The 21,875-nt window shown below is 48.0% G+C and overlaps 1 long non-coding RNA gene and 1 pseudogene across 1 annotated transcript; one reads left to right on the top strand and one right to left on the bottom strand.

Moving 5' to 3' along the window:
• The window catches only part of LOC128347572 (zinc finger protein 850-like), a 75,683-nt pseudogene extending 55,023 nt beyond the window's left edge, over nt 1-20,660 (bottom strand).
• LOC128347614 (uncharacterized) lies at nt 401-4,903 on the top strand. The gene is made up of 3 exons (XR_008317616.1): nt 401-480; nt 3,277-3,354; nt 4,328-4,903. It is a non-coding gene; the product is annotated as an uncharacterized LOC128347614 (long non-coding RNA).
• Nucleotides 20,661-21,875: the final 1,215 nt, after the last annotated feature.

A 21,875-nucleotide genomic window follows, 5' to 3' on the forward strand; every position in this document is an offset into this window, starting at 1 on the left:
ACTTGCACTAGGAGAGTTGGGCTTGCTCCTTCCAGAAAGCCAATGGCAATAGGGGCTAGCCTGTAAAGCATTATGGGGGTCATGTGTTCAGTGTTAGCTCCGGTCATTTCCCAAAATAGCTTCATTTTGGCACAGCTGCATCAGAAATTATGACGGTCATTTCTATTCTTCTTTATAATTATTTCTCGGAGACGGTCCTGGAATCTGCATGGGGATGCCGCGCGAGCGAGGAGGCAACAGGCGGCGGAAGAGAGGAGTTTGGCTACTTCGGGAGCAGCAGGGAGTTGGGCGGCTGGCTGGCTGGCGACCACTTCGGGGAGCCCAAAGGAATTTGGTGGCTGGGGGCAGAACACTGAGCAGCAGCAGGGAGTTGGGCGGCGGGGGGGCGTTCGGTGGTGTGGGCTGCTCCAGGAAGCGGCACGGAGTTTGGGGGCTGGGGGCGGCTGGCCGTGCGAGACAGGAGGCGGTTGCTATACTGAGGTTGGCCGCCCGCCGCACCCACTGGAGGAGAGATGGAGACTTCGGGAGCTGTAGAAGCTGGCAGACAGTTGGCGTCTGGGCCAATGGAGCTGCTGGGAGGGGGGAGACAGCGGCAGCAGGCCAGGGGGCAGGCAGGTGAACGGGCGGGGAGGAGCGCAAAGAACACGGGTGGGGGGCAGAACAAGGGAGCACTCTGCAAAAGCCCCTTCCGTTGGCTGCCCTGCCGCCCAAATGACAGGTTGGGCGGCCCCGAGACCCCAGAACAAAAGCACATGGCTCTCCCACCACACACTCAAGGGAGGGGGGATTACTGGGGCTTCAGGAAAGCAGTCAGCGGGCTTCTCCACACTCTTCGGAGAAGGGGAAAAGGTGGAGCTGGGCAAGAAGTCAGGAGGCGGGCGGAGGGGAGGGGGACACACACTGGCATGGGTGATTAGAGGGATGTGTCTGTGCTGACTCTCTCTCAGACTGAAGGAGAGCTGGGCTTGTGCTAGCAAGCATGACTTGTCCCCTTAGCTAAGCAGGGTCCGCCCCTTGGTTGCATATGCATGGGAGACTTGATGTGTGAGCACTGTGAGAGATTCCCCTCAGGGGATGGAGCCGCTCTGGGAAGTGCAACTAGGTCCCAAGTTCCCTCCCTGGCATCTCCAATATAGGACAAGATTTTTATTTTTTTAATAGAACAAGCTTTTTTTTATTGAACCAACAAACTACCAAAGCATACAGTACGTTGCCAGAGCACAATTATATACAAAGTTGTACATCATATATCTACAAAGATTTACACACAAGGATTTGGAAACCCACAAGGTTATAAAGTATATGCAGGTAGTACTGTAACTCAGGGGTGGGGGATTTCAAGGCACATTAGGTAATCGGGGGGATTACGTCCGACATCCATTTTCACAATTTGTCCCATTGCTGTTTAGAAGAGATACTCTTGTCTTTTTGCACATAACTGTACAAACTTTTCCAGAAGAGATTTACTGTCTCATCTGCGTAAACCTCTTGGTCGTGTCTTCCCTCCCTATTCCTATGCAGGAGCATTGCAGAAATGACATACAGGTTTACTAACCTGATTATGAGAAGGGGAACGTTCCAATTCCCTAGTATGAGGGTACCCATTCCATCCCGTTTCCTTGAAGGTTTCCTTCTGGGACCTCGAAAGGAGGTTCTATCGCTCAAACCCGATGTTAGTTCTTCCCAAGTCTGTTTTTCCAAATCAGGCCACTCTAACAGCTTGCTTACTCCCTGCTACACTCTTTTGGCTACCACACACTCTTTTAAGAAATGTGAGTAGGTTTCCCTGAATGTTTTACCTAGCTCACTAGCTTTCTGTTTGCAGGTGATTTTAGGACACTCTTGCTGGTCCTCTGGGAGCCATGGCTTAGCCACATTAAGCAGTAGTACTTGGTGGTATAAATGCCACCTTGTTTCCCATAAATGGAAAAGGACCTTTTTCTCCTTAAAGAGAGTGATAGGGTGATCAGGTTGCAACAAGTACTGTGAAGTGCGGTGTTTGTAGCGTTTACATTCTAAATCAGGTTTTAAGAAACCCACTTCTAGAATCTCTCCATAAATTGTTTTCCTCAGCTGCTTAACTGAGGAGGATCCTTTAAATAGATCCGGTTCAACCTTTCATTTTTTAAGTGTGAATAACAAATCTCTCAAGTAGTCCGGGTGTTCTCTTTTTAATACTTGTGTGATATTACCATTGAAAGATCCTTTCCCCCACCATGCGCCCTCCTCGGCGCGCGCTCGTCTCTGACGCTGCTATGCGCGTGCCGTAATGTATAATCTCTGACGCGTCAGAGATGAGTGCGCGCGCTGAGGAGGGCACATGCGCGCCGCTAGCGCTCGTCTCTTTTAAGCCTTTACAAACAACGACGGGGGCAGGGGCGGCAGGGAAGAACTCTGCCGCCCCAAGAAGATTTTTCAAAAGACCAGCGCCGAAGGGGGAAGAGCGGCGGGGGGGGGAGTACTACCACCCCCCCCACTTAAAGTAACAGTCCCCCCCGTGCCAGACCGGGGGTGGGGGGCACCAGACCATGCACAACCCTATATGCAATAAGATGTGCATGTCCTAAATCATATATAGGCAAGAGTGTGCAAAAAAATTAGATCAAGGATTTTGGAGCATAAATCAAGAATTAGAACGAGACATTGTGAATTGCCAATTGTTGCCCACTTTTTGGAAAAGAGCCACACGTGTGAGGAATTTAATTTTTTTGTCCTCTATAAATATACACCACGGAGATTTTGTAATGAGGACAATGAATATGAATATAGTATTATTGAGGAAAGAGGCATTTTTAATACATTTTTAAAAGACTCATACCAGGGGCTTAAATACTAATCAGGACCTGTCATGTTTCCTGGGGGAGAGTTAAATAGAAGCAGCATGAATGTATACATTTATCTTGAAACAGCTTTGAGAACTGTAATCATGTGATTTCAGGGGCGTAACTACTATTAGGCAAGGGGAGGCGGCTGCCTGGGGGCCCCCACACCTCGAGGGGGCCCCCAGAGGCAAGTCACATGTGAAGACTGTGTGTGTATCAGCAAGGGGCCCATTTTAAAATTTTGTCTCAGGGCCCACTCCAGCCTTGTTACTCCCCTGTGTGATTTGCAGGATCAGTAAGGAAAGGAGGAAGGCACAGCAATTAATTATATAGAGCACAGTTGTCTGTGGTCTAATAATTGGGTAGTAGTTTAAAAGGAAGAGATTGTTGATGATAATTGGGTAGTAGTCTAAAAGGAAGGGAATGTTTAGAGTAAGGAAGCATGTCTCCACAGGCGTTGTACATAAGAAACCGTGGGAAGACAAGGCATTGAGATATAAAAGCTAAGAAAGCTATGTTTACATTTACAATGGTAAGTGACTCTAAGTGGATTTTGTTGTGAGAGGAACTACAATTGGAAGATAAGTGAATGTTGATAGGATATGAATGGTTATTCCTCCATTCAGGTTGAAATCTGATGAAATAACACTGGTTGTTATGAAACAGAATCCTTGTATAAAATTGGCAGCACAAGGAAATATCCTGAAAATCTGTTGTTCTTAAAAATACATGTTTGGATGCAAAAGACCTTGAGGTCTTGGGAATATTGGACGCAAAACAGTAATGAAGTTTGGAAGAATTAGAATCACTTTCATTCCAATCTAAGCTAAGACTGGTGCTGCGTTCGCAACGCAGACCAGAAGTGGCTCTTCCCTGCAGGAAGAGCCGCTGTTTGAGTTAGTAAAAATTTAAAAGCATTTCTGGCATGTGGCTGACAAAGGCATCAGTCAATTGAATTGCAGGGCTGCAGGGAAAATACATAACATGACTCAAGTATTCCCATCTGAATGAAAGGTTTGGAATAAATTAACCAAAGACTCCAAGCTCTTTCCTAGGAGGACAGGAACTGTGGGAATTCCTAAGTCAAGGAGCCTATCATGAGCCCCAGAGAAGGGCTGACCCACACCTTTCCCTAATCTAAGAGCCATCTCTAAAACAATGCCAGCTTCTCCACTGGAAGGACTCACTCAATCAGGCACATGGGCAGAGCAAGGAAAGGCGATTGGCTGAGGCTTCTCATGCCCCAAAGGCCTGGCTTTGCAGAACTCTTCACAGATCATCTCACTGTCCAACAAAGCAGTTTGGAGTTGAAGAATCAGACTTCCCATTTGAGCACAACCAGTCCAAAACAATGGGAAGAAAACAAGGGCCTTCTCCCAGAGGCCAAAAGGCCTTAGGCCTCCATCTGCATGCTGCTTCCGAGATCTCTGCAGATTAAGGCAAGATAGATCTCCTAGAGCTGATTGAAACACATTGTGGTTGCAACCCTGTCCTCTTCTTTGCAGGGATGGATCTAACAACGAAGGTCTGTGTGCTCTACAGATGGGCCCATCAAGGGAAACCAACGCACGAACGCCGGTCCTGCCATTTACTGCCTCTGCCACAGGACCCACGTGGCAGAAGCACCTCCCTCCCACCACTGGCCTCCTTGCGCAGGAGCCAAGTGGTGACATCGTTACACCACGTTGCCGCTGGCACAAGGAAGTGAGTGGAGGCCCGTGGTGTGCAACTGGCCAATGGCTGTGATGATGGGTGAAATGAGGCCAATGGTGGGGTGAGTGGAGACAGTAGTGGAGGCAGCAGTGGCCCAAGGAGATATGTAAACACAGCCAAGGTTGCTATTCCATTGCTGCTTTTTTCCAGGAATGCCTCCAAACAAAAGCTCTTCCCACACTCCAAGTTGCCACCAGCAATTATAAATACATTTATATCATTTCACCAGCATGAAGTTTTTGATGAGAAGTCAGGTTTGTGCTGTGTCTACTCTGAAGTCCTTTCCAAATTCCAAACATGTATATGGTTCCGCCCCAGTGTGAATCCTTTGGTGTGAAGTGAGGGAATCAGCTCGACTGTAGCCCTTTCCACACTCCAAGCATTTATATGGTTTCTCTCCTGTGTGGATCCTTTGGTGTGAAGTCAGGCTTGTGCTATGACTGAAGCCCTTACCACACACCAAGCATTTATATGGTTTCTCTCCTGTGTGAATCCTTTGATGTACAGTAAGACCTGAACTTTGATTGAAGCTTTTTCCACACTCCAAGCATTTATATGGCTTCTCTCCTGTGTGAATCCTTAGATGTATAGTGAGTTTTGCCCTTTGCCTGAAGCCCTTTCCGCACTCCAAGCATTTATATGGTTTCTCACCTGTGTGCATCTTCTGATGTGAAGTAAGATGAGCACTTCGAATGAAGCCCTTACCACACACCAAGCATTTATATGGTCTCTCTCCTGTGTGAATCCTTTGGTGTGAAGTCAGGCTTGTGCTATGACTGAAGCCCTTACCACACACCAAGCATTTATATGGTTTCTCTCCTGTGTGAATCCTTTGATGTTCAGTAAGACCTGAACTTTGATTGAAGCTTTTTCCACACTCCAAGCATTTATATGGTTTCTCTCCTGTGTGAATTCGTTGATGTACAGTGAGTTTATCCCTTTGACTGAAGCCCTTTCCACACTCCAAACATGTATATGGTTTTTCTCCTGTGTGAATCCGTTGATGTACAGTGAGTTTTACCCTTTGACTGAATCCCTTTCCGCATTCCAAGCATGTATATGGTTTCTCTCCTGTGTGAATCCTTAAATGTACAGTGAGTTTCTCCCTTTGACTGAAGCCCTTTCCACACTCCAAGCATTTATATGGTTTTTCTCCTGTGTGAATCCGTTGATGTACAGTGAGTTTTGACTTCTGACTGAAGCCCTTTCCACACTCCAAGCATGTATATGGTTTCTCTCCTGTGTGGATTCTTTGATGTTGACTGAGAATTCCTCTCTTGCTGAAGCTTTTCCCACATTCCATGCATTTGTGTGCTTTCTCCTCTGTATGCATTTCCCCTGGAAGTTGAAGGCTGCATTCAGAACTGAAGCTCCTCCTGTTGAAAGGGAAAAGAGTCTTCTTTCCCCCCTGGATTATGACTGTATGAAATTCACCATGCTGTGAATCCGGGGATCCATTCCTCTTCTTCTGTTTGACTTCTGTTTTTATTCTTTGCTCTTCTCTCTTTGTCCTTCCGACACCTCCCAACAATCCTCTGTGGGGTTTCCCCTCATTCTCACTCTCCCAACTGGAACCTACTGGAATGAAGAGAGAAAACTGATCAGGGCAGAGACAGTCAAGGGGCCTCACATCCATGAACAAGCCCCAGTTACGAGACATCTTGATGGCAGAACATCACAGCCAGACTGCTCTGTATTACTGAGACACAGTTGTGGGCAGCCTAGGGCGAAGTATTATTTGGCACCCTCCAGCTCAGTAGACAGAAAAACGAGATATTTAGAGTGAACATATAGATGTATTTACGTGGCAGTTTAAATGAACACAATAAAGATTGCTGAAGTTCTACCACCTGCTATCTGTCCTGGGAGCTGCTCGTGAGAGGAGTGGCTTTTGGGGCTTGCAAGCTTAAAAGCAAGGAGGCTCACTAAAGTGGTAGCTGTTGGTGTGGCCGTCAGGCTGCCTATAGGCAGCCGCCAAAGGGGGCCAGTCTTTGGGGCTGGGGTGTTGGGTTGGGCCAGGCCTTTTGCAGATATGTGTCTGGGCTCTCTTGAGTGGGATGGTGCTGAGGGTGTGCCTGGCAGTTCGGGGGCTGCTATTACTGTAGTGTTGGGGAATAGAAGAATCGGCGCTGGCAGAGCAGCTGGCCATTACAGGGGAAGGGAAATCAGTAATTTAGTAACTGTTTCCACTTCCAACTGCTCTGTCAACTCTCAGGCCTCGGGGAGCAGCTCCAACGACCCACAGAATCTGGCCTTGCTCCTCTGCAATGCCAGGTCAGTTCAGAATAAGACCAAAATTGTCCACGATTTGATCGTGGATGAGGGAGCTGACCTGGCATGTATAACTGAGAACTGGTTGGGGGAGGCGAGTGGTCCAGTGTGGGCTCAGCTTCTCTCACCAGGTTCCTCTGTCATGGAGCAGGCCAGGGGAAGTGGGCCATAAGAATACCATTTCCCTTACCAGGGCCCCTGTGAGACAGCTGACTTATATTGAGTGCATATTTTTGAGGCTGGGAACTAGGCATAGATTGGGGATTCTGTTGGTGTACCGTCCACCCCGCTGCCCAACTGACTCTCTAACTGAGCTGACGGAGCTGGTCACAGAGTTGGTGTTGGAGTCTCCTAGACTTTTGGTGCTGGGGGACTTCAATATCCACTTTGGGGCTGGCTTGTCTGGTGCGGCTCAGGAGTTCATAGCGGCCATGACAACTATGGGCCTATTTCAATTAGTTTCTGAACCAACTCATGTTGCCAGCCATGCACTCGATTTGGTCTTTTGTTTGGATCAGGGGGGTGTTCCGTAGGTGGGGGATCCAGTGGTTTCCCCATTGTCATGGACGGACCACTACCTGGTTAAGATTGGTCTCACAGCCGCAATCCACCCCTGCAGGGGTGGTGGACCTATTAGGATGGTCCGTCCAAAAAGGCTGCTGGACCCAGTGGGATTTCAAAAGGCCTTGGAGGATTTTGACGTTGGTGCTGCAGGTGATTCTGTCAATGCCCTGGTGGGAACCTGCAACAGGGAACTCAACAGTAGACACGATTGCTCCTAAGCGTCCCTTCCGACCTGCTACAAAAATGGCCCCTTGGTATACTGAGGGGTTGCGGGGCCTGAAGATGTTGGGTAGGCGACTAGAGCGCAAGTGGAGGAGAACTCAGTTCGAATCTGACAGGATTCAGCATGTGACTCATTTGAAGGCTTATGCAGTGGCAGTGCGTGCAGCGAAAAAGTGATTCTGGTCTGCACGCATTGCGGCTGCAGGTTCACGCTCAGTGGAGCTATCCCGGGATGTGAGGAGTTTGGTTTCTGCTCCTTCTACTTCCAATCAGTCCCTGGAGTTGCTCTGCTGTGATGCCTTTAATAGGTTCTTTGCGAATAAGATCTCTTGTATTCGAGCCGACTTGGACTCCACTATTTCTGTAAGGTCTATGGAGGAGATGTCCAGCAATCCCTCTTGCAATATTTGATTGGATCAGTTTCAATCTGTGACTCCTGAGAATGTGGACAAGCTACTTGGGGCGGTGCGGCCTACCACCTGTTCTCTGGATCCTTGCCCGACTTGGCTGCTTCTATCTAGCAGGGAGATTGTTGGAGGTGGCCTAGTTAATATCATAAATGCATCGCTGAGGAAGGATAGGGTGCCCCCCTGTCTGAAGGAGGCAATGGTTAGACCACTCTTAAAGAAGCCTTCCCTGGACCCCTTAGCGATGGATAGTTACAGGCCAATCTCCAATCTCCCTTGGTTGGGCAAGGTGATTGAGAGGGTGGTGGCCGACCAGCTCCAGGCAGTCTTGGAGAAAACTGATTATCTAGACTCATTTCAAACTGGCTTTAGGGCTGGCTATGGGGTTGAGACAGCCTTGGTCGGCCTGATGGATGACCTTTACCGGGGAATCGACAGAGGGAGTGTGACTCTGCTGGTTCTCTCGGCGGCGTTCGATACCATCGACCATGGTATCCTTCTGGATCGCCTGGGGGAGTTGGGGATAGGGGGCACTGCCTTGCAGTGGTTCCGTTCCTATCTCTCGGGTAGATTCCAGATGGTGGAGCTCGGTGACAGTTGCTCCTCAAAATGGGAGCTGTTATATGGCGTCCCTCAGCCATTCTGTCACCAATGCTTTTTTTTTTTTTACATTTTATATCCCGCTCTTCCTCCAAGGAACCCAGAGCAGTGTACTACATACCTAAGTTTCTCCTCACAACAACCCTGTGAAGTAGGTTAGGCTGAGAGAGAAGTGACTGGCCCAGAGTCACCCAGCTAGTATCATGGCTGAATGGGGATTTGAACTCAGGTCTCCCCGGTCCTAGTCCAGAACTCTAACCACTACACCACACTGGCTGTTTTTAACATCTACATGAAACTGCTGGGTGAGGTCATCAGGAGGTTTGATGCTGGGTGTTATCAGTATGCTGATGACACCCAAATCTACTCCTTTTCATCTTCAGGAAATGGCATTCATTCTCTAAATGCCTGCCTACAGGCAGTAATGGGCTGGATGAGGAAAAACAAATTGAAGCTGAATCCAAGCAAGACGGGGTGCTCATTGTGGGGGCTCAGAATCTGAGGGGTGAGTTAGATCTTCCTGTGCTGGATGGGGTTACACTCCCCCAGAAGGTGCAGGTGCGTAGCTTGAGAGTACTCCTGGACCCAGGCCTCTCCCTGGTATATCAGGTGGAGGCCATGGCCAGGAGTGCTTTCTATCAGCTTCGGCTGATTCAACAGCTGCACCCATTCCTCGAAGAGGATGACCTCAAAACAGTAGTGCATCGGCTGGTAACCTCCCAGCTTGATTACTGCAATGTGCTCTACATGGGGCTGCCTTTGTACATAGTCCGGAAACTTCAGTTAGTTCAGAATGCAGCAGCCAGTTTGGTCTCTGGGACAACCCGGAGAGACCATATTATGCTTGTCTTGAAGCAGTTACACTGGCTGCTGATATATTTCCAGGCAAAATACAAACTGCAGGTTATTACCTTTAAAGCCCTGAATGGCTTGGGTCCGAGATATCTTAGAGAGCGCCTTCTTTTACACGATCCCCACCGCATGTGAAGGTCATTTGAGGAGATCCGTCTCCAGTTACCACCGGTTCGTTTGGTGGCGACTCGGAGGCGAGCCTTCTCTGTAGCTGTTCCCGGGCTGTGGAATGCACTCCCAGCAGAAACTCACAATCTTATTTCCTTACTGACCTTCAAGAGAGCCCTTAAAACCCATCTGTTTGGCCTGGTCTTTCAGGGTTTTTAATTAGTTTTGTAATTAGTAATGTTAACCTGGTTTTCAAGGTTTTAATTGTTCTGATAGCTTAATTGTTTTTAAGATGTTTTTTAATTGGTGTTAATATTTAAATTTCTGTTTTAATTATTATTGGTTTTAATGGTTTCTGTTTTTAATTGTAAACCGCCCTGAGACATTTTGGAAGGGCGGTATAAAAACCGAATTAATGAATGAATAAATAAATAAATAATAAAGAGAAAAACAAGCAGATTAGAACCAACTTTTACACCTATCTAAAGAATAATAACCGAACATGAATCTAAAATAAATAAAAACAATTTTAATACTTATCTAAATAATAAAGAACAACGTTGTTGTTATTGTCACACACGACATAAATGTCTGAGTAATCGTCTGGGCTAGGCAGGGGGGCAGGTCTACCAATGGCAGCTACTCCATGCCAGAGCATCAGTCACACTTGGTCCCTTCTACTCATCAACTGATTATGATAATAATAATAATTATATATACAGCTGGGCTGGGTACAGAGCACCTGTGCCTCCAGCCGGCCCAGCCACCACCCTGGGTCAGCCCACAGCTGCCTCTTCTGGAGGCCGGACCAGGGCCAGGCTGGCCTGCCACCACCTACGGCCTCCTCCTCCAAGCGGCTGGGCCAGGCTGGTCCTCCACTGCCTCCTCCAGCCGACCGACGGCTGGGCCAGGGCCAGGCCAGCCCACTACTGCCTCCTCCGGCTGAGTCAGGGCCAGGCCAGCCTGCCACCTCCTCCCGGAGTGCACCTGGTCCAGGTGGGCCCACCGCTGCCTTTTCCAGCGGCCAGACTGCCGCTACCTACGGCCTCCTCTGCACCTCCGGCCGGCCCAGCCACCGCCGCTGTTCTCCCCCCCACACACACACACCAGCATGCCTGGCTACTCCGCCCCACCCGTTGCCGCCTCAGGGCCAGGCCAGCCTGCCACCACCACCTCCTCCTTCTTGCGGCCTCCGGGCCGGGCAGGGGCCAGGCCAGTTTGCCACCACCGCCATTGTCTCCCATCCCATTGCTATCTCCCAGGCAGCTGCTCTCGTGATAGCCGCCACACATGAGATTAGCGACAGGTATGCCTAGGAGAAATAAATATATAGCTATTTCTCTGAGGCATACCCATTGCTAATCTCATGTATGGCAGCTCTTGTGAGAGTTTGCGAGCGAGCTGCCGGCAGGGGAAGAGGAAAGCGGCAGTGCCGGCAGACAAACTTGTGGGCGAGGTGGGAAAGAAAACAGTGGGGGCGGGGGGAGAAAATGGCGGCGACAGGCAAGAGGGAGAACTAGAGGCGCAGATGTTCTGCGCCCGGCCCAGATAGTAAACTTTATTTGTCAGCCGCCCAATAACAAATTGTTCTCTGGGCAGCTCGTAACAGAGGATTAAAACATACAATAAAGACACATAACACATTAAATCATAGCAGACAAAGAAAAGAAAAGAAAATACAAAATACAATGCAAAGCAGCTTAAAAACTCATTTTAAAATTAGTTAAAAATCAGATCAAATCTGAAAACCAAAATTTAAAAGGTCTGGGTGAACAAAAAGATCTCTGCCTGGTGTCTAAAATAACACTGGAGAGACCCAAGTTCAAATCCCCCATTCAGTCATGAAACTCACTGGGCCGCTCTGGGTCAGTCACTTTTCTTTCAGGCTCACCTACTGCACAGTGTTGTTGAGGATAGCCATAAGTAAATACACCTGCCACTATTTTCAGCCCAGAAGGAAAGATATGGAACAGGAAGGCATGGTCTTGGCTGAAGGAGAGGAGCACCTGTGACTCACATAAAGTTGTAAGCATTTTAAACTCCTTTAGGACGCAGAGCATTATGAGAGCCAGAGTTCTCCATGGAAACACTGTGGGTGATAATATGAGGCTGGAAAGGAAATGTATTAATAGGGACATGCTATCATGATCCTGATCGTAACTCTGAGAGGGACCTGGAGTTGGAGAAGGAAATCTGGGAGGTGTCAGAGAGAGACAGAACTGTAATAACGGGTGACTTTAGTTACTCACACATAGACTGGATAAATTCACATGCAGGTAATGACAAAGAGGCCAAACGTCTAGATACACTAAATGACTCTGCCTTGTAACAGCTGGTCACGGGACAGACCGGAGAGGAAGCAGCCTTGGACTTAATCCTGAGTGTTGCTCAGGACCTGCTGCGAGATGTCGGGGACATGGAACCACTAGGGAACAGTGACCATATATGCTCAAATTCAGCATATATGTGAGCAAAGAATTGCCAAGGAAGTCTAACATAGATATTTGGGACTTCAGAAGTGCAAACTTATCTGAAAGGAGGAGTTCGGCAAAAGAAAGCTGAGATGGAAAATTGGGAGGATCAATTTGCTCCAGAATGCATGGAGTTTATTTAAAACCACAATAATAGGAGCCTAGTTAGAATGTAGATGAAAACCAATGAGTTCTTTGCATCTGTCTTCACAGCACAGGAGAATGAGCATATATCCACACATCAACTGAGCTTCTCAAGCCTGGAGGTTGAAGAACTGAGTCATATAGAAGTGGCAAGAGATGATGGTATAAACTGTCTTGACAAATTAAAAGTTAACAAACCTCCAGGGTCATATGGCGTCCACATGAAAGTTCTTAAAGAACTCAAATATGGACCAATGAACCGATTCCACACTCTGCAACCACACCCCTTCCACGACACTCAGTTTTGCTGCCCAGAGCTCCCTTTTGCTGAATGGGTCTCCAATCATCTTCCTTTCAGCACAGAAACACTATAGAGAAAGTATAATCCCCTCCACTAAGCCGCTGAAACTACTAGAACCGTTTCCCCTTCCTGTTCCTTTCCCCCACTTCTCTCAGAGCTGAAACCACAGATGCAAACTAGTTGACGCAATAAAGGCTTTTCTGGCTGTCCTGTAGATAGGACATCTTGTTTCTCATCCTATGGGGTCATCCCATGAAATTGATTGCCAGGAAATCTAGGACCAACAAACGGAAGCACTTTTTCACACAATGCATAATCAACTGGTGGAATTCTCTGCCACAAGATGTGGTGACAGCCAACAACCTGGAAGGCTTTAAGAAGGGTTCGGATAACTTCATGGAGGAGAGGTCTATCAACGGCTACTAGTTGGAGGGCTATAGGCCACCCCCAGCCTCAGACGCAGGATGCCTCTAACTACCAGTTGCAGGGGAGGAACAGCAGGAGATAGGGCATGCCCTCAATTCCTGCCTGTGGCTTCCAGCGGCATCAGGTAGGCCACTGTGTGAAACAGGATGCTGGACTAGATGGGCCTTGGGCCTAATCCAGCAGGACTGTTCTTATGTTCTCAGATTTCTCTCCTCTTTTGGTTAGTAAAGTCAGAGTCCTATGACCCTGTAGTGATCAGCCACCCCTCCCTCTAAAGAGTTAACCGGAAGTGAGCCCTGTCTTGACTGACAGACTGGTGAACTCCAGGGCTCAGTCAATCAGCACACCAGGTGGGTGGGATCCAAAGAGCTGTTGGCAGGAAGAAGAGTGTTAGCGGGGGACATGTGGCAATGAAGGATGGCTGCAGGAAATTGACTCTGCAGGTCCTGGAAAGCTAGGATGGCAGGAAGCTTGAATTCTCAACAGGAGTTTGGTGAGTTCAAGAAAAGGAAGCCTGGGCTTTGGCTTCTGGAAATTTAGTCTAGGGAAAGGTTTGTTTAGTCAGACTTTGCCTTACAATTTCTGTTTCTTTGGTGTGTGCTTTGTATATCCCTGATACTGCTCTAGTATTGATTACCTGCAATGTAATTAAAATAATTAACACTAGCCTATGCCCATTCTAACTAGGATGTTGAAAAAGGCTCTATAAACATTTAAACATGCATTAATACAACCTTCTTTTGTAATCCTACTGAGAAGCTTTAACTGTATCTAAGAAAGCTAGAAGCCTCAGGCAGAATCAGTCTGTAGTAACTGAATAAAACTGTTTTCTTTAGATCTTTTCTTTTTACAATCCTCTCCGAGTTGGTTTTTAACTCAGGAAGGGCGGGGGAGACAGAAGGGGAAGTTCTCTGGGGCAAGCACATCCTCAGACATTCTGCAGCTATCAGTTTTCTCACCACGGGTATCCAATAATTAAATTAAAGGAAGTTTTTCCCCCTGAGTTATCCCACCCCAAGCCCAGAGAATTTCCATAGACCAAGGGGTGGTGGCAGCAGCAGCAGCAGCCTTGAACCTACCGATAATACAGAAGAGTTTTAAGAGAAGCCTCGCAAGAAAGCTTAGCAGGGATGCTTCAGCATTTCTTTCCCTCACGTGGGTTTGCTCTGAGACAAAGGCTTTAATGCTCTACAGACCCTATTTGCCAAAACAATGGTCAAAACTGCCAACCAACCAGTTCTTATTGGTTGGCCCGGAGCCGAGGAGAATGCCTGCCACCGATGAATGCTGATGACTGGCTCAGATGGCCAGCACAGGAGAGGACTTCTACTCAGTGGTATGCTTCATCTGTGTGAAGCTAATAGAAAGCTCCCTGACACAGCTTCCTAGGTTCCTATATACCTGCAGTAGGTACAAAGCCACCCAATGAGCTTCATCGCTGAAGAGTATCTGGTCCCAGTTCTTCAAGATCTTTAAAACTGAAATAGCACACTGATTCTCTGGCCCACATTTGAACTGAACCCAGTTATCTGCACCATGCTCTCATCAACTTCAGCAAACCAGACCCATCTCTCTTTTCACCTTCCAGTCTCCCCTTAAGCGAAAGAGAGGTACCCTTACCCAGAGAGGACACATTCTCATAATTCTCCTCCATGACTGCCCTGTGCAGGGCTCTTTGGTCCGGATCCAGCAGAGCCCACTCCTTCTCCGTGAAATCCACGGTCACCTCCTCAAAGGTCACCGGACCCTGGAAGAAGAAAGAAACATTTCCTCCATCACACAACATTCAAGGGTCCTTTCCTTTCCCAGCACAATCCAAATGGGTAGTTAATGGGTAGTTAATATAAGCTGTTAAGAGAAGGGCAGGAATGATTCCGCTGCAGGGTCATTAATTATATTTAGATATGTATTATTATTTATTTATTTGATTTATATACAGCCCTTCCAAAAATGGCTCAGCGTGGTTTACATCAAAATAAAAACAAAACAATTAAAATCAAACTATTAAAATCATTTAAATATTAAAATTGTTAACATTAAAATACTTTAAAACCAACATTAAACTTTTAAAACCATAAATCTAATTAAAAGCCTGGGTGAATAAATGTGTCCTCAGTGCCTTTTTAAATGTTGCCAGAGATGAGGAGGATCTTATTTCAACAGGGAGCGCATTCCAAAGCCCAGGGTCAGCAACAGAGAAGGCCCGTTCCCGAGTAGCCACCAAACAAGTTGGCAGCAACCGCAAAGGAACCTCCCCAGATGATCTTAACAGGCGGTGGGGCTCTTGGTGAAGAAGAATATACTACTTTTCACAATTTGTACCCTGCGCCAAACTTCTGTCTCTAGGTGGTCAATAACAAAAGGAGCCAGCATGATGTAGTGGCTAGACTAGTGCTGGACTAGGACCAGGGAGACCCAAGTTCCAATCCCCATTCAGCCATGAAACTAGCTGGGTGACTCTGGGCCAGTCACTTCTCTCTCAGCCTAACCTACTTCACAGGGTTGTTGTGGGGAGAAACCTAAGTATGTAGTACACCACTCTGGGCTCCTGGGCTCCTCCTGACACAGCTGGCATATCAGCCAAAGCTGTTACAAAACACCTCTGGCCACCATCTCAACCTGAGACACCAGGGGGAGGCTTGGATGCAAAAGCATCCCCAGACTGTGTACCTGTTCTTTCTGGGGAAGTGTGTACCCCATCCAGAGCTGGCAGATCAAAACTGTATTCAGAGTCCCTACCCCACACAATAAGAACCTCCATCTTATCTGGATTCAGTCTCAGTTTGTTAACCTCATCCAGCCCATTACTCCTGCCTCCAGGCAAGCATTTTTTATTATTATTATTATGTATTTATTACATTGCTATACCATCCTATCCAAAAGCTCTGGGGGGTATTATGGAATCACAATGGATTCACCTTTAGGGAGGTTATGCCTTTGCTTGATGAAGTTGACATAGATAAGTATATTTGAGTGTCATCAGCATATTGATAACCCTGCACCAAATCTCCTGATTACCTCTTCCAATGGTTTCATGTAGATGTTAAAGAGCGTTGGAGACAGTATGGAGCCCTTCATGTTTGGAAGAACAACAGTCTCCAAGGGACACCATCTGGAATTTGCTGGAGTGGAACCACTGCAAAACAGTGCTTCTCATTCCCATCCCCATCAGACATTCCAGAAGGATACTATGTTTGATAGTATCAAAGGCCTCCAAGAGAGCCAAAAGAGTCACACTCCCTCTGTCAATTCCTAGAGGTAGTAATGGGCTGGATGAGGGGTAACAATTTACATAGCAAAAAATAATAATGGTGGGGGAAGGCGCTCCAATTGTTACGAGAGGAAAAGACACAATAGAGTCACCAAGAGCTGCCACAGGAACACACACGATCCTGGGACAAAGAAGCCAATCTCTGTCCTCCTGTTAAATATCTGAATGCCAACCGTTTCAAAGGTTTTTTCTTGCCCATTTAGGCAGATTAAAGCCTTCACAGCCCTCTCAGCGGTAGTTTTGACAGAGGCCAAAGGAAAAAGAGATGGTTTCACACCATTTCACACCCAGGGGCACCTGGAGCAGACAAAGGTGATCTGTTCATTCCCTGTCCTCCTCCTCCCCCAGTAATCCCTTCCCTACTTGATCTGGTTGCACTGAAGCCTCTTCCACTCCACCAGCAGGAAGAGATGGCCGAGAATCCATTGGACGAGTCATTCTAGTACCTGCGAATCACACAACAGTGATGGAAAGATGTTGGTGAATGAAACAGAGACAACAGAGAGAGAGAGGGGGAGTCTTCATGTTGGCTTGATGCACAATTCAAAATAAGGATTTTGATGCACATGACAGTTTTGAGTTGAAAACTGCCATAATATATTTTTAAACTGTGGGAGAGACTGGAGAAAAGTGTTCTGCCTGCACGCACACAGCCCAAACAAATATTAAGGGGAGCATGAAAGCAGGGCTAGGAGTTAGAAGGCCTCCCTCCATCATGTACATCTGGCAAGAAAAAGGGTGAGAGATGAAAGGACAATGAGGACAGGGAAGGCCTGAGGGGAGAGTTGTAGGAGATGTTCTCTCTCTCTCTCGATGATTTTTTCTTCAAGCAAAGATGCGTAATTCCAGGTGTTCCCTTTCCAGAAAATGCAGGCAAATGCCTTTTCTGGGGCAGCGGGTCACACAATGGAACAACCTTGCCTCTCATCTGCCCAAACCAGATCTCCTTTCTGGGGACGCTCCTGGCCTCAACCTCTGCATGAGCTCCATTGAGAGCAGCACTACAGAAAACCCATACAGACATGACAAAAACTTTTGATGGAGGCACAGAAGTGCATTTCAGAGGGTCAGGAGTGTGTGGAAGGTCTCTTTCCCGCAGGCCAAATCCTCCAACTTGGGGGGCAGGAATCTACACAGATCATACACACTTATCTGCCCCAATAATCTAGGGAGTGAATGGCATTCACTTCCTAAAAGCCTGCGTACAGGCATGGACTGGATGAGGGATAACAAATTGAAGCTGAATCCAAGCAAGATGGAGGTGCCCATTATGGGGGATTGGAATTTAAGGGATGAGTTAGATCTTTCCGTGCTTGATAGGGTTACACTCCCCCAGAAGGAACAGGTATGCAGCTTGGGAGTGCTCTTAGTTCCAGGCTAAGTTCCCTGGTATCTGAGGTGGAGACTATGGCCAGGAGCGCTTTCTATCAACTTTGGCTGATTCAACAGCTGCATCCATCTCTTGAAGAGAACAGTCTCAAAACAGTGGTGCATCAGTGGGTAACCTCCAGGCTCAACTATTGCAATGCGCTCTACGTGGGGCTGCCTTTGTACATAGTTCGGAAACTTCAGTTAGTTCAAAATGCGGCAGTCAGACTGGCTCTGGGCTAACCTAGAGAGACCATATTATGCCTGTTTTAAAACAGTTGCATTGGCTATCAATATGTTTCTGGACAAAATACAAAGTGCAAAATACATGGCTTTTACCTTTAAAGCCATGAATGGCTGGCTATCTTAGAGAGCGCCTTCTTCTGTATGATCCCCATCACACGTTGAGGTCATCTGGAGAGGTCCGTCTCCAGATACCACCCGTACATCTGATGGTGACTCAGAGCCAGGCCTTCTCTGTAGTTGTTCCTGGCCTATGGAATGCACTCCTGGCATATATCCACAGTTTAGGCTCGCTGTTGACCTTTAAGAGAGCCCTAAAAACATATTTGTTTGGCCTGGTCCTTCAAGGTTTTTAGATTGTTTTTAAATATTTTAATTGGTTTTAAATGGATTTGAATTGTTTTAAAATTGTTTTTATATTATTTTAAGCAGTGTGTTTTAAATAGTGTTTGTTGTTATGTCTTTTTAAACTTGTTGTGCATCACCCAGAATCTTTGGATGGGGCAGTTTATAAATGTAATAAATTAATAACATAATATTTTTTTCCTCCGCACACTCTCCTGCTCTCAATATTTTAAAAGCACCATTATAGAAAATCAGATCCCCCCACCCTCAAAAAATCGAGAAGACACATAAGTTCATATTAGGGGAGAACATGTCCAATGCATCTCTCCTTCACCTAACCCCAGGGGTACAGCAGTGGGAGAGCTGTTGGGAACACTGGCCTACCCCAGGCTGTCATCAGGAAAGAGAGACTGTTGGGAAAGATACCAGCCTGGAGAATTGATGATTTCCAATAATGATTCATTGTTTACACACGTTTTCTGTTTTTGTACAAGTTTATTTCTAAGCTCCATGCAATAAAATGTGTCTCCGCAGAGTCTCTGCAGATACAGGTGTGGATATATAAATCCTGAAACACTTTACATAAAATTTGCAAGGGGCTAGAAGGCAGCATCCTCTTCAAATGGACTCAGCATGTATTTTGATGACATTTGAGCAAGAGGGAGATCAAAAGGATGTCCGACCCATTGCTCCTTACCCAGCCAGGTGGCAGCTCGGCCAACTTCCTGTGAGGTCCACCTGGATAGCGGCCCCTGCTTGGCATCCAATGGAGCCCTCTCTGCCTCAGAGAAATCAGGAGATGCTTCAGACAACGGTCCTCGAATCTGAAAGAGATCCCAGACAGGGGACAGGGAGAGGAAGAGATTAGGATGGGGAATGGTGTAGAACAAGGCCTGAGGAGGAGTCGGCTGGGAGAGTCAGCTCCTCGAAGGATTCTCCAGTTGCCTTTTTGGACAACTAGTGGCTTCCTCCAGGATCACCTGGCTCACATTCTAGGCCTGTTGCAACGCCCAGGATGAACCACTCTCTCACCTGTTGCTTTTCCTGCTGCTTCTTCTCCTCTGCCTGGCTCAGGAGGAAACCTTCTGCCAGGGCCACCGCCTGCGAACTGGTCTCTGCTCCACATTCCCTGACCCAGCTCTCCATCTTCTGGGGTAAGGTGGACAGGAACTGACCCAGGACCACCAGGTCCAGGATCTGATTTTTCGTGTGACTTTCTGGCATCAGCCACTGACAGCAAAGATTATGCAGCTGGCTGCACATCTCTCGGGGCCCCTTGGCATCCTGGCAGCAGAACTGCCTGAAGCGCTGGCATTGTACATCTGAGCTCAGGTTGCCTTTGCTCAAGATCTTCTGTGTGGTCCTTTCCCAGAATCCTCCACTGCTCACAGCCTGGGTGGCATCAGGGCCATTTCCTGCATAGAGGCCAGCAAAAGTTTTCTTTCCCATCTTCAGTCAGTCAACCTTCAGTTAGGTTGAAGGTTTTTGACAGCCAGATTCCCCACCTTGTGGACCTTTTTTCTATTTGTACAAAAAAGAGACAAATGCCAGGAGTCAATGAGAAACTAGAAAGGTGATGTGTGGGGGAGGAAATGGGGGGAGGGATGCAAAGAACAAAGCCTTCAGTCCAATGCAGAATCCTTTCCTTTGGCCCAACCCTAAACCTCTCAAGCCTTCCTCCTCCTCCTCTGGGCTTTCTTTCAGCCCCCTCACCCTACAGCTGCACTTGCTCCACTCTCTTTCCTCTTCAACACTCCCAGTCCAGACCTCTCTCTCCTTTACTCCTCCAATTGAGGAGGAATTGTAGCTCAGTGGTTTCTTTGTCCTAGTCCCAAGTAGACAATCCTGAGCTAGATGGACCAGAGCTTTGACTCAGAAGGCAACTCCATCAATGTTCTTCAGCTGCCTCTAAGGGAAAATGAAAATAGCTTGAAGTCAACCCAAGGGAGCTCTTGGCTACTGAGAAGAGAGTAGAAACCCACCCCCCCACTCCAACTGGGGAATATGAGAGGGGTGAGCAACACAGAGCATCTTCCGATGGGGTGAAGGGGACAAGTGTGGGGAGTTCAAGGTTCTTCCCAGATCAACCTCAACAGAGCTCAAAATTGCTCCTCTACCCTGAGGCCCCCTTTGTTCTCTCCCCTCCTGCTGCGCCCCCCCCCCATTCCTTGCCCACCTGGTATTTCCCACCAGCCCTCCCCGGGTCCCATCCGGGTTCCCTCCCTCCAAACACAGGGCGGGACTCAGCAGTTCGCCCTCACCCCGCAAGGGTTGAGAAGTTGCACCCCACGCCACGCCGCGAGAGCTTCACTTCCTCCTTGAACGGGCTTCAGGCAGCAGCTCCGGATTTTAGTCCAGGCAGCAGCATTCCCAGCTAGGCAACCCTCGAGCGGATCCAACAGGAAATCATAAGGGGTGCCTCCCCAGCCCAGCATAGCTGTTGCCTAGCGTGAAAAGCTGCACACACTGAAATCCGGAGCAGTGAATTTGGGGACACGTAGTTCTGTGAGTGACTACAACAAACGATGCACTCATGCAACGAACTACATGTCCCAACATGCACTGCTCTGGATTTTGGTACCTGCTTGCACTTCAAGGTAGGCTCCACCTCTGGAGGGAGGCGGGAATTGCACTTTCAAAACAAGAGCAGCAGCAGGGAGGAAAAGGGAATGCTGTTTTGGGCTTGATACGGGGTGGGGGGGGAGGAGATCCTGGCTGTTGTCTTCTGCCACCAGAGTCTGGAGAGGGTGAGGGAAGGCAGGGAAAGGACGGAGGATGGGAAGGGCGCCCAGGAAGGCTGCAGCGAGACCAGAGTGGGGAGGGATTTTAATAGTGACTCCTCCTCCTCACTGCTTCCAGCGCGACCCACTTGCTTCTCGCCCCCACGAAAGGTAAAGTGTGCCTGGTATCGATTTAGACTCCTGGCGCCCACAGAGCTCTGTGGTTGTCTTTGGCAGAATACAGGAGCGGTTTACCATTGCCGCCTCCTCCCGCGCAGTGTGAGATGATGCCTTTCAGCATCTTCCTATATCGCTGCTGCCCGATACCAGCAGGGATTCGAACTGGCAACCTTCTGCTTGTTAGTCAAGCAGAACTTGAACCACCGCACCATTTAAGGTGACCTCACCGCCACTACACCCTGGAATGTTCACAGTGGGTTCCAGCTCACCCTGGCAGCCCCTACCCGATTTGCCCCATCTGCGCCCACTAAGAAGTAAGAACATCAGAACAGCCCTGCTGGATCAGGCCCAAGGCCCATCTAGTCCAGCATCCTGTTTCACGCAGTCCCCCCCCCCCATGCCACTGGAAGCCTACAGCTTCCAAGTGGCTGTTCCAGTACACTGAATTCCAATACACTGAGGTACCTCCTGTCATCTCCTGTAGATCCATCACTCTTTTTTCTGCTACACAGCTGGTGAATAACACAGAGAACAATGTTGGAATTTCAGAAGCTGCTGGTGGAGACCAGAAGCAGACAGCCAGGCAGCACCTGGGCAGGGGGAAACCTCCTCCAGACCCATTCCCCTCTTATGATCCGCTCATTCTATTATTGTTTATACTCACGTTTTTAAAAATATGCAACCAGACACAATGGTCAGTTAAAGTGTGTGTGGGGGTGCAGTTCTCAAAGAACATTGGTGCATGCGAAAGTTGTAAGTTGTCAGAGAGAAAGAGGGAAAACGAGAAAGGGAGTAGTCCAGGCTCCTCTAGAACCCCAATGGTGTCTGTATTCTTGTTGGTTAGCTG

The sequence above is a fragment of the Hemicordylus capensis genome, chromosome 2 (genome assembly GCF_027244095.1).
Source record: "Hemicordylus capensis ecotype Gifberg chromosome 2, rHemCap1.1.pri, whole genome shotgun sequence".
Taxonomy (NCBI): Eukaryota; Metazoa; Chordata; class Lepidosauria; order Squamata; family Cordylidae; genus Hemicordylus; species Hemicordylus capensis.